This window comes from Suncus etruscus, chromosome 8 (genome assembly GCF_024139225.1).
Source record: "Suncus etruscus isolate mSunEtr1 chromosome 8, mSunEtr1.pri.cur, whole genome shotgun sequence".
In the NCBI taxonomy this organism is placed as follows: Eukaryota; Metazoa; Chordata; class Mammalia; order Eulipotyphla; family Soricidae; genus Suncus; species Suncus etruscus.
The window spans coordinates 61,522,332-61,532,394 of record NC_064855.1 but is presented as its reverse complement, the minus strand read 5'-3'; the positions used below and the strand labels follow the sequence as shown (position 1 = coordinate 61,532,394).

Here is a 10,063-nt window from a genome sequence, read left to right as displayed (position 1 = left end):
CAGGGACCAGTGCAGACGATAGATGGCTGGCCTCCCACGCTGTGTCTCCACTACATGAGCTCCACTGCGTTATTCTCGCAGCCGGTCAGATCCGCAGCAAACTGAAGGCCAGGCTGGGTCAGTGTCTCCCTCCACGCGTCGGGTTCCTCCTCTGCACGTAACCGAGATCTCCCGCAGGGCCCCGGGGTGTCGTGTCCGTCCCCCCACACGGGAAGTGCTTCACCACTTCCTACATAGAAGGACTCCACCTCAGCCACAATAGTCCCTGCACACAATGCCTCAGGTCGTGGAGGGAAGGAAGAAGACCTTTCAATAAATAGTTCAGGCCTCAGCTGAGTAGTAGTAGTGCTGAGTACTACAGCACGCCGATCCCAGCAGTGAGAATGAGCAGAGGAGCTGGAGGCTCCACCTCAGCCCGAGCCTATTGGTTGCACACACACACACACACACACACACACACACACATACACACACACCTCAGGGTATCCACCCTTTGAGAGCACCTAGTGCAGAGCTGTTCCGGTGTCACGAAAGCGCTTCGCTGATTGGTTGACGGAACTCTCGCATAATCTCGCGTGATCTTGATGGACCAATGAGAATCCCCGCAGTCGTGAGGTCGGCTTCGCTCGGGCTGGTGGTGGCGCAGCTGTTTCCTCCGGTAGGTGCTCGGCTGCCATCTTGTGTGTGGCTGTGGGGATCGCTCTGTGGTGGTTGCAAGCAAGCTCGCTTTAAAGCAACTGTAAGGATCCCCCGAGGGAGCCGTGTGGGAGAGATTGGGGGGAGGTGAGGAGACAGAACCGGCCCCCCCACCCTCTCGCGTTTGCATCTAATGGGAATCGTTTTGTCCTGGGCTTCAGTTGTAGCTCCGTCTAGGGAGACCTTTGGATGAATGGGTGGGTGGTGGTTGAACTCAGGGTTTTTTGAGTTTTCATTGTGAGGGGAGACGGGGATGTCTTCCTACTGATCCTTTGGGTTCCAGGGAACTGTTGCAGTCATTTTATTTTTCAGGAAGCTCCTCTACCACCTACTATGTCTAATGGATTGTGTGATTGAGAAAGGCGTTGAAGGCTAGTAATGGGGAAGGGAAAGGAAGAGGGAAATGCATCACCTATGTGTGTGCCCTCTGGTTCACCAGAGACGTTTTTCATTTCTTGTCGTTTTTCTAGGCCCGACCCCTCTTATCTAGGGAGCGGTTTTCTCGGTCGTTTTCTCTGACTCAAGCAATTCTTGGGATAGCAGTCGCTTTGGGGAGCTTTATTTCATTGTATGCAGCCAGCATTCCTGCACCCTTCCTTTTGGAAACTGCTAAAGGGATTGGTAGTCTTTGCTTAAACCGTGCTAATAATAAGGGGGTTGGTAGTCTTTGCATTACCGTGCTAATAATAAGGGGGCTGGTAGTCTTTGCATTAAACCGTGCTAATAAAGGTACAGTTTGATCGGATTGCTCTGGCCAGGACCTGTTGAAGATTTTAAAAAACATCTGGGTCCGCCTTGCATGCTAGCTTACTTGTTTGCTCGCTTCGTCATGGGTCCGGGGAGCTTTTGCTTCTTGCTTTATTTATTTATTTATTTATTTATTTTTTTATTACGGTGTCAGGGTTTATAGTCCTTAAATGTTTATGCTATGGGCGTAGGCTGTTACTGCACCACACCCGCCACTGAAGTGGCGCTCTACTTCCATGGCTGTTCCAGGGGCCTAGCAGAGTTGACCCCTGCCCGCTTGCTCAACTGAGTTTTGTTATCAAGGTCTCAAATTTTATTTGTTGTCAGTGTGCCCTGGGATTAAAAGCTGAGCTCTATGCCAGTCCCCCAGAATATAAGGCTTTTTTTCGGATATTGTCTTGTGGTCCCTTTCTTTGTTTCCTTATATACTAAGAATGAGGTGGTATTTTTTTTCCTCCTTTACTTTAATATGATTCCCCTCTAGTTTATGTTGAGCCAACGGCAAAATATCTTGTTGCTGAGTTATAATTCATTGTGTATATTTTCACAATTTTATCTGCTCTGTATCCACTCATCTTTGGCACATTTGAGATGTTTTCAGACTTAGGCTCTTGTAACTAGTGCTACAGTGAACATAGGACTGCATGCATCTTTTTGAGGACCCATGTGTTTACGTTTCTCGGGATAAATACCAACAAATAACATTGTTAATTCATATGGTAATTATTTTTAGTTTTTGAGAATTCTGCACACTGTTTCTACCAATTTACAATACCTTCTGCACTGAATCAAATTTCAGCGCTGGCTGTCTCTGGCCTTGACAGGAACCTTTCTCACTGGTGTGAGGCTATAGAGCTCATTGCCTTTATATTATTATTATTATTATCATTATTATTATTATTATTATTATTATTGTTATTATTATGTCTTTGGGCCACACCTGGTGGTACTCAGGGGCTTACATCTTCTTGTTTCTGCACTCAGATATCACTCCTAGTGGGCCTTGGGAACCATATAGAATGTCAGGGATTGAGCCTGGGTTGGATGCTTGCAAGGCAAGCTACCCACTGTACTATCTTATCACTCAGGCTCCAATAGCACATTGTCTTTTCCATTTTTATTTTCTTCATAAGCAGTGATGATAGTCACTTATTCATGTACTAGTTGGCCATCTGTGTATCTTCTTGGGAGAAATTTCTAGTCAACTCATTTTTTAAAATAAATTGCTATTTTAAAATGTCAGGTCATTTTTTAAGTTGTTTTTATGAGTGGATATGTATACATATGCACATATGTATATGAGGGATATTAGCTCTATCAGATGTATATTGTTCAAATAATTTCAAGGGAGGCTTTTGTAAGGATAAGTATCTTCTATCTAATCTTTCTAGAGTGAGAGAAAGGAAATGAGAGAATGATTCCCTTTCATCATCATTATTATTATTATTATTATTATTATTATTATTTGTTTTTTGGTCCACATTCAGCTGTTTTTGGGGGTACCTTCCAACTATGCTGTAACAGTGGTGCTTGGAGATGTAGTAGTGCTAGGGATCAAATCTGGGCCCCCAGCATAATTAAGCATGCACTTAGCCCTTTGAACTACCTCTCTCATTCTCCCTCAGCTAAAAAAAATTTAGAGGGACCAGAGAGATGGTAGAGAAATTAAGGTATATGCTTTACCTACACTAGGCATGGGCACTTGAACATTACCAGGCGTGACCCTGAAGAGCCGTTTCCCCTATTTCTGTCAGGTTTGGTCCTAGGAACCCTTAATAACCTGTATTCTCAATCACTAGCATTGAATGTGTAATCTGATTGGCTCAGGATTTTCTGGAGTGTACTCTCAGGCTCCCTAAACACCACTTGGTTAGCCCCCTTCCCCAACATACACTACATACAAAGGAGAAATAGCATTGTGTGATTTCAGGATAAATTTTATGAGATCTGAAAACCGAACTGTTAAAAGATAGTATTTTTTAATTAATTTTTTGAGTGACTTTGATTTGTGTGGAAGAAAGGATGCATATACTTATTATCTCATTTCTTTTCTTTCTCCGTCCTTCCCTTTCTTCCTTATTTCTTCCTTCTTTCTCTTCCCTACTATTCTATCACTCTGGTCCAAGGTTGAGATTCATGTGGTTAGTCCATTTGTAAGAACCTGAATATAAGATGCTACTGATATAAGATATAAGATAGCCAGGTACTGTGACTTACAAATCTCTTTGGAAGGCAGATCATTCTCGTTATTTTAGGATATGTGTCATCCATGTTCTGATCTTGGAATGTTCATTAAAGAACCAATTTCCTCCATTTTGAAAGCTAGTCCATCTCAATACTTTTGTTCAGTCATGGGCTATTATCATGTGAAATATTTAATTTGGACAGACAGGTCCAAGTGTAGTCAGACTTCTGAATAGGATAGTCTCCATGCTTAATTCAAGTAATTAAGTAATTAAGAAAAACCAGAGAGACATTTGCTTTGGAAAGCCAGAGCCAAATATTGAAAAGAATCCAAATCTAATTCAGCTCACAGATTAAAAGCAAAACTTCAAAAATGATTAAGAGGACTAGAATTATCTTTATAAAAATGATATGTAACTGCAGCACATTTTAAAAAGTGTATATTGAATCACTATGAACTACAACATTATAAATTTACTTATAATTGGGTTTCAGGTGTATAATGTTCCAACACCAATCCCTTCACCAGTGTCCTTCCTCCACCCTGTTTGAATCCTGCTCCACAGTAAACCTCCTATGGCAGACACATTTTTTCCTTTCCTTCAGCTTTCTTCTCCCTTTTGGGCACTGTGGTTTATAATATGGTTACTGATAGTGTATCAGGTATGTCCCTTTGGCTGTTTGTTAGCACCCAGTCCTCAGAGTCTTCTCTCTTTCATCGTCATAATATTCTCTTACCTGATTTCTCCTTTCCACTTCTCCCCTCTCAGTGGCAATAGTTTTTCCCTGACTATGTTTCTTTATATCCTGCACATGGGTGGGATCATTATGTGTCCCTCTTCTGACTCAGCTCACTCAGTGTGATACTTTACAGATCCACCTATTTATCAGCAAACTATATGACTTTGTCTTTTTTATGACCAAGTATTATTCCAATCTGTATTTCAATATATATTATTCCAATAAGTACATGTATTATTGTTTCTTTATCCAGTCATCTATTCTTAGGTACTTGGATTGTTTCCAGATTTTGGCTAGTGTGAAATACATTTTTTTTTTTTTTGGCTTTTGGGCCACACCCGGTGATGCTGGGGTTATTCCTGGCTCTGTGCTCAGAAATTGCTCCTGGATTGGGGGACCATATGGGATGCCAAGGGATCGAACCTCGGTCCATCCTAGGTCAGTCTTATGCAAGGCAAACGCCCTACCATTGCGCCTCCACTCTGGCCCCTGTGAAATACATTTTTATCCACATTCCTAAGTACAGTAAGAATAGAAATAGCCATATAATCTTTTTAATTTGTTGTCATTTTCATTAAGAAATTTACAGTCAAGCTTTTAGTGACTTCTCATGACTCAGGAGGCCTTTCTTTCTCTGTTCTTTTTTTTTTTGGGGGGGGTTGGTCCACACCCAGTGATGCTCAGGGGTTACTTCTATCTCTGCACTCAGAAATTGCTCCTGGCTTGGGGACCATAGGGGATGTCAGGGTTTGAAACCAGGTCTGTCCTGGGCAGCTGCAAACACCCCCACCACTGTGCTATCGCTCCAGCCCTTCTTTCATTGTTCATTTTTCAGATGTCACCATCTGCCTATAAGCCTTGTTTCTTGAGCTTCCATATGTCCTGGGGTTTCTGGTCTTACCAAGCCACAACCTTTGCTGACCTCTTGGTAGAAAGGAACCTTGTGAATAAGATATCAGACTGTTGCTACTTTCTAGTCTGAGATAAATGTTTATATGTGTATATAATTTTAAATTAAGGCACCATGATTTACAAAGTTGTTCATAATACAGTTGTTTCAGGTATATGGTATAATCAGCACCAGTCCCAGCACCAATGTGGCCTTCCCTCAACCAATACACCCAATTTTCTAACTACTCCCCAGCTTGACCCCTTAGCATATAATAAATTGATTTTATATTGCTTGTTTCTTTTCTTTTCCTTTCTTTTCCTTTTTTGTTTTTGGGCCACACCCAGCAGTGCTCAGGAGTTTCTTCTGGCTCTGTGCTCAGAAATCTCTCCTGGCAGGCTCAGGGGAGCATATGGGATGCTGGGAATTGAACCTGGTCCATCTGGTTCTGCCGTATGCAAGGCAAACGCTCTACTGCTGTGCTATCATTCCAGCTCCTATATTGCTTGCTTCAACAAAACTGAAAGGAATGGCAAATGGAATTTTCAGAAAATATTTGAATAGAAGTCAATTTGTGATGATTGATTCTGATGGTATTTTTTTTGGTTTTTCGGGCCACACCCATTTGATGCTCAGGGGTTATTCCTTGCTAGTGCTCAGAAATTGCCCCTGGCTTGGGAGGACCAGATGGGACGCCAGGGGGATCAAACCATGGTCCTTTCCTTGGCTAGCGCTTGCAAGGCAGACACCTTACCTCTAGCGCCACCTCGCTGGCCCCTGATTCTGATGATTTTAACCTATGTAAATAAATTCAAATCATTTAATACAACATAATATAATGCCTATTTACTTATTAAGTTTTTAATTCTGGTATCTAAAGTACATTGCATTAAATTCGAGTCTCATTATGGTAATGCTCATGTCTTCTCTATCACTGATAACAGTTTAAAAAATGTAAGTTTTAGTAAGGGTGAAGGGAATTAAGAACATTTAAAGATTTAAAGGGGGAAATCTGTATAGGCCTATAAAAGTACAGTGTTTATTTATTTATTTATTTATTTATTTTCGGTTTTTGGGGCCACACCTGTTTGATGCTCAGGGGATACTCCTGGCTAAGCGCTCAGAAATTGCCCCTGGCTTGGGGGGACCATATGGGACACAGGGTGATTGAACCGTGGTCCTTCCTTGGCTAGCACTTGCAAGGCGCCTTACCTCTAGCGCCACCTCTCCAGCTCCAAGTGTTTATTTTTTTTAAACTTCATTTATTGATTCATTGATTGATTGGTTTCTGGGCCACACCCATTGGAGGTTCAGAGGTCACTCCTGGCTCTGCACTCAGAAATCACCCCTGGCAGTCTGGGGGACCATATGGGATGTATGGAATTGAACCGGGTTTCTTCTGGGTTGGCCGCATGCAAGGCAAACGCCCTACTGCTGTGCTGTCTCTCTGGCCCAAAAGTACAGTATTTTATCCTAAGAGAGAAAATATTGGTTAGGCAAATGAAATTATCTAAACTTAAATCAAAAGAAAGTCAGTAGTGATTATTATATGGTGTTATTAATGCATTGAAGATCGTCTGTACTGTTTTGTGCTAGTTGAAATTTCTGTGTTATTTAGGTTCATTGATCTTGGTGGTTTAAATAACTTTTTTATCAGATTTGCTGTGATGACAGTAATGTAAATTTGGAGTCATATGGCTGCATGGTCCAGGATCTATAGATCTGGAACAATTTGCTTGCCTGGCAGTTTGATAAGGTCAATTTGTGGGCTGCTCTGTGGGACTGTGTTGGGTGTGACTGAGGACTTAACTGTACCTTTAGGCCGAGAAAGTAATCTACCTGCCCACATCTGGAGAAGGTCTCACACGCAGTTGTAGCCTGGACCAGTCTACCTGGGAAGATTTGGTGATATTGTGTTCTTTTGAAGATTAATTGTGGAGCTGGGCCATTTAGTAAAATAAATATTAATTTCAAAAGCAGTATGCTTTCTGACATTGCAGTTAAAGCTCGGTAACAACCATTAACTGCATTATCTATTACAACAAAAGAGTAAGATTTCTTCCAAAATTTATGTGTATACAAACGTTGTCATGATAAATAAAATACTAATTATTGGGGTAGAGAGATACTATATGCATTAAAACAAGATGACTACAGTATAATCCTGGACACTATATGGTCCCCCAATACTGTTGGGTTCTATCCCAGCATAGAACTAGGGGACCATGGAATGCCATGATTGAACCTGGGTCAGTCTTGTGCAAGGCAAAAGGTCTACTTGCTGGCTCAAATCTCTTATAATTTTTAAGAATCCATTTTTCCCCCCAGTAGCTCTATAATATCCTTTATTAATTTATAATCTGGAGTATCTATCAGTCTTCCTGTGACTACCTATAGAGATTAATATTCATTAGAATCATAATATAATAAAAATTTAGAAGTGATTCAAGCTATTAAAAATATACATCGTTATAACACCTTTTAAATGAATTCTGTTGTGACCAAATATTGAATAAAATTTAATTTAACATAATGAAATTAAACACTGCTCTCAGGTCCTACTTGGAATGCTTACATTTTAAAAGTTAAAGAAGAGGCTAGAGAGATCGCTCACTGGGCTAAGTATATGCATTGCAAGAATCCTGAGTATTTACATGTCCCCTGGACACAGAGCTTATACTAGTTCCCAAGCTCTGCTGCATATGACCCCCAAACCAAAAATAATACCAAGTAGTGATTAAAGGCCAGGGATATAGATGAAGGGGGTGGAATACATGTTTTACGGTCAGAGTCCTGGGTTCAATACCTGTACATGGTCTCAAGCATTGCTAGTAGCATCATCTTAGCACTATCAGGTATGCCAGCTATGTGCCCAAAAGGAAAAATTAAAAAACCCACTGAGAAGCAACAAGATAGAAAAATTAAAAATGAGTGATAATAATGTAATAATAATAATAATGTAATAATGTAGACAACCTGAGCCTATCTATTTTAATCTTAAAATAGATTATAAGATGTGCTGGAAAGGTTGCTGTAAGAACTGAGAGTATACTTTGCAGATAGGAGGTTTGGCCCATGAGCACCACCTGGAGTGACTCCCATGCACAGAGTTGGGGTAGCCCACAAGCACTACTGGGTGTTGCCTTCCTCCAAATAATAAAATATATTATAAGCATAGACACTGTAGCCTAGCATACATAAAATGCTGAGTGGGCTGGAGTCATAATATAGTGTGTAGGTGCTTGCCTTGCACACAGCTGACCTGAATTTGATCCCTGGCACCACATACGTTCCTCTGCACCTCTATAGGAGTGATCTCTGAGTACAGAGCCAGGGATATGCCCCAAACAATGCTGGATATGACCGAACAACAACAACAAAAATCAAAGAAAAATAAGAGAAACAAACCATTAGATTTTGACTACAGAAAAGTAGATAAAGGGAGCTGAAGGGATGTCCAGTAGACTATAATAGAGGGTTATTGGTACATTGGTAATGGTATGATGTGTTTACATACAAATGAAGAGATGATCCTATATTTTAAGATATACAACAAAAAACAGTATAATATCAACAAAAATTAAGCTGCATATAAAGCCCAATTTCAATCCCTAGCACTACATATAAACTCATTCACTTAACTAATTAATTTTTTTATTTACTTCTACTTGACAAAAAGGAAGTTTCTGCACAACTATAATTCTTGCAATTATGTAATTGAAAAAAATCGATCTATCAATTATTCATGCATTTTCTATTTTTCTTTCTTCTTTCTTTCTTTCTTCTTTCTTCTTTCTTTCTTTCTTTCTTTCTTCTTTCTTTCTTTCTTTCTTTCTTTCTTCTTTCTTTCTTTCTTTCTTTCTTTCTTTCTTTCTTTCTTCTTTCTTTCTTTCTTTCTTTCTTTCTTCTTTCTTTCTTCTTTCTTTCTTTCTTTCTTTCTTTCTTTCTTTCTTTCTTTCTTTCTTTTTCTTTCTTTCTTTCTTTTTCTTTCTTTCTTTCTTTCTTTCTTTCTTTCTTTCTCTTTCTCTTCTTTCTCTCTCTCTCTCTCTCTCTCTCTCTCTCTCTCTCTCCCTCTCTCCCTCCCTCCCTCCCTCCCTCCCTCCCTCCCTCCCTCCTTCTTTCTTTCTTTCTTCTGTTCTTTCTTTCTTTCTTTCTTTTCTTTCTTTCTTTCTTTCTTTCTTTTTCTTTCTTTCTTTCTTTTCTTTTTCTTTTTCTTTTTCTTTTTTCTTTTTTTTTTTTTTTTGGGTCACACCCGCAGCGCTCTCGGTTTACTCTGGCTCTCTGCTCAGAAATCGCTCCTGGCAGGCTTGGGGGATCATATGCGATGCCGGGATTCGAACTACCCTCCTTCTGCATGCAGGGCAAATGCCTTACCTCCATGCTATCTCTCTGGCCCCATATTTGTGCATTTTCAATCATAGGCTATATTATGATTGATGACAACTCTACATTTCTCCCAAAAATTATAGTGCAAAGAGACTATAGAGATAGTAAGGCATTTGTCTTGCAAATATCTAACTGGGTTTTGATCCTCAGCACTATGTAGGGTACCCTCAGTATCACCAGGTATCACTTCTGGAATATCATGGCTGAGTAACGCTAAGTGACTCCAGGACTTGACTCTCCAGTTTAAAAAAAAAAAAATATTTATATAATATATATATACATACATATACATATATAAATTATTTAAAAACCATATATCACATAGTTGGCATAGTTGATCATAATACATTTGTTTCCAGGTAAGTGGAGCAAAATAATGAAAAAAAAAAAAAAAGAATGGGCCAGAGAGATAGCAGAGTG

At 40.0% G+C, this 10,063-nt stretch overlaps 1 protein-coding gene across 1 annotated transcript in view; it reads left to right on the top strand.

Annotated features, from left to right (window-relative positions):
- The first annotated feature begins 665 nt into the window (after positions 1-665).
- Positions 666-10,063, top strand: part of CAB39L (calcium binding protein 39 like) — a 108,898-nt gene continuing 99,500 nt past the window's right edge. Inside the window, exon 1 of the mRNA XM_049778834.1 lies at positions 666-739. The gene's annotated coding sequence lies outside the window, so the exon portion shown is untranslated. The remainder of the gene's footprint in view (positions 740-10,063) is intronic.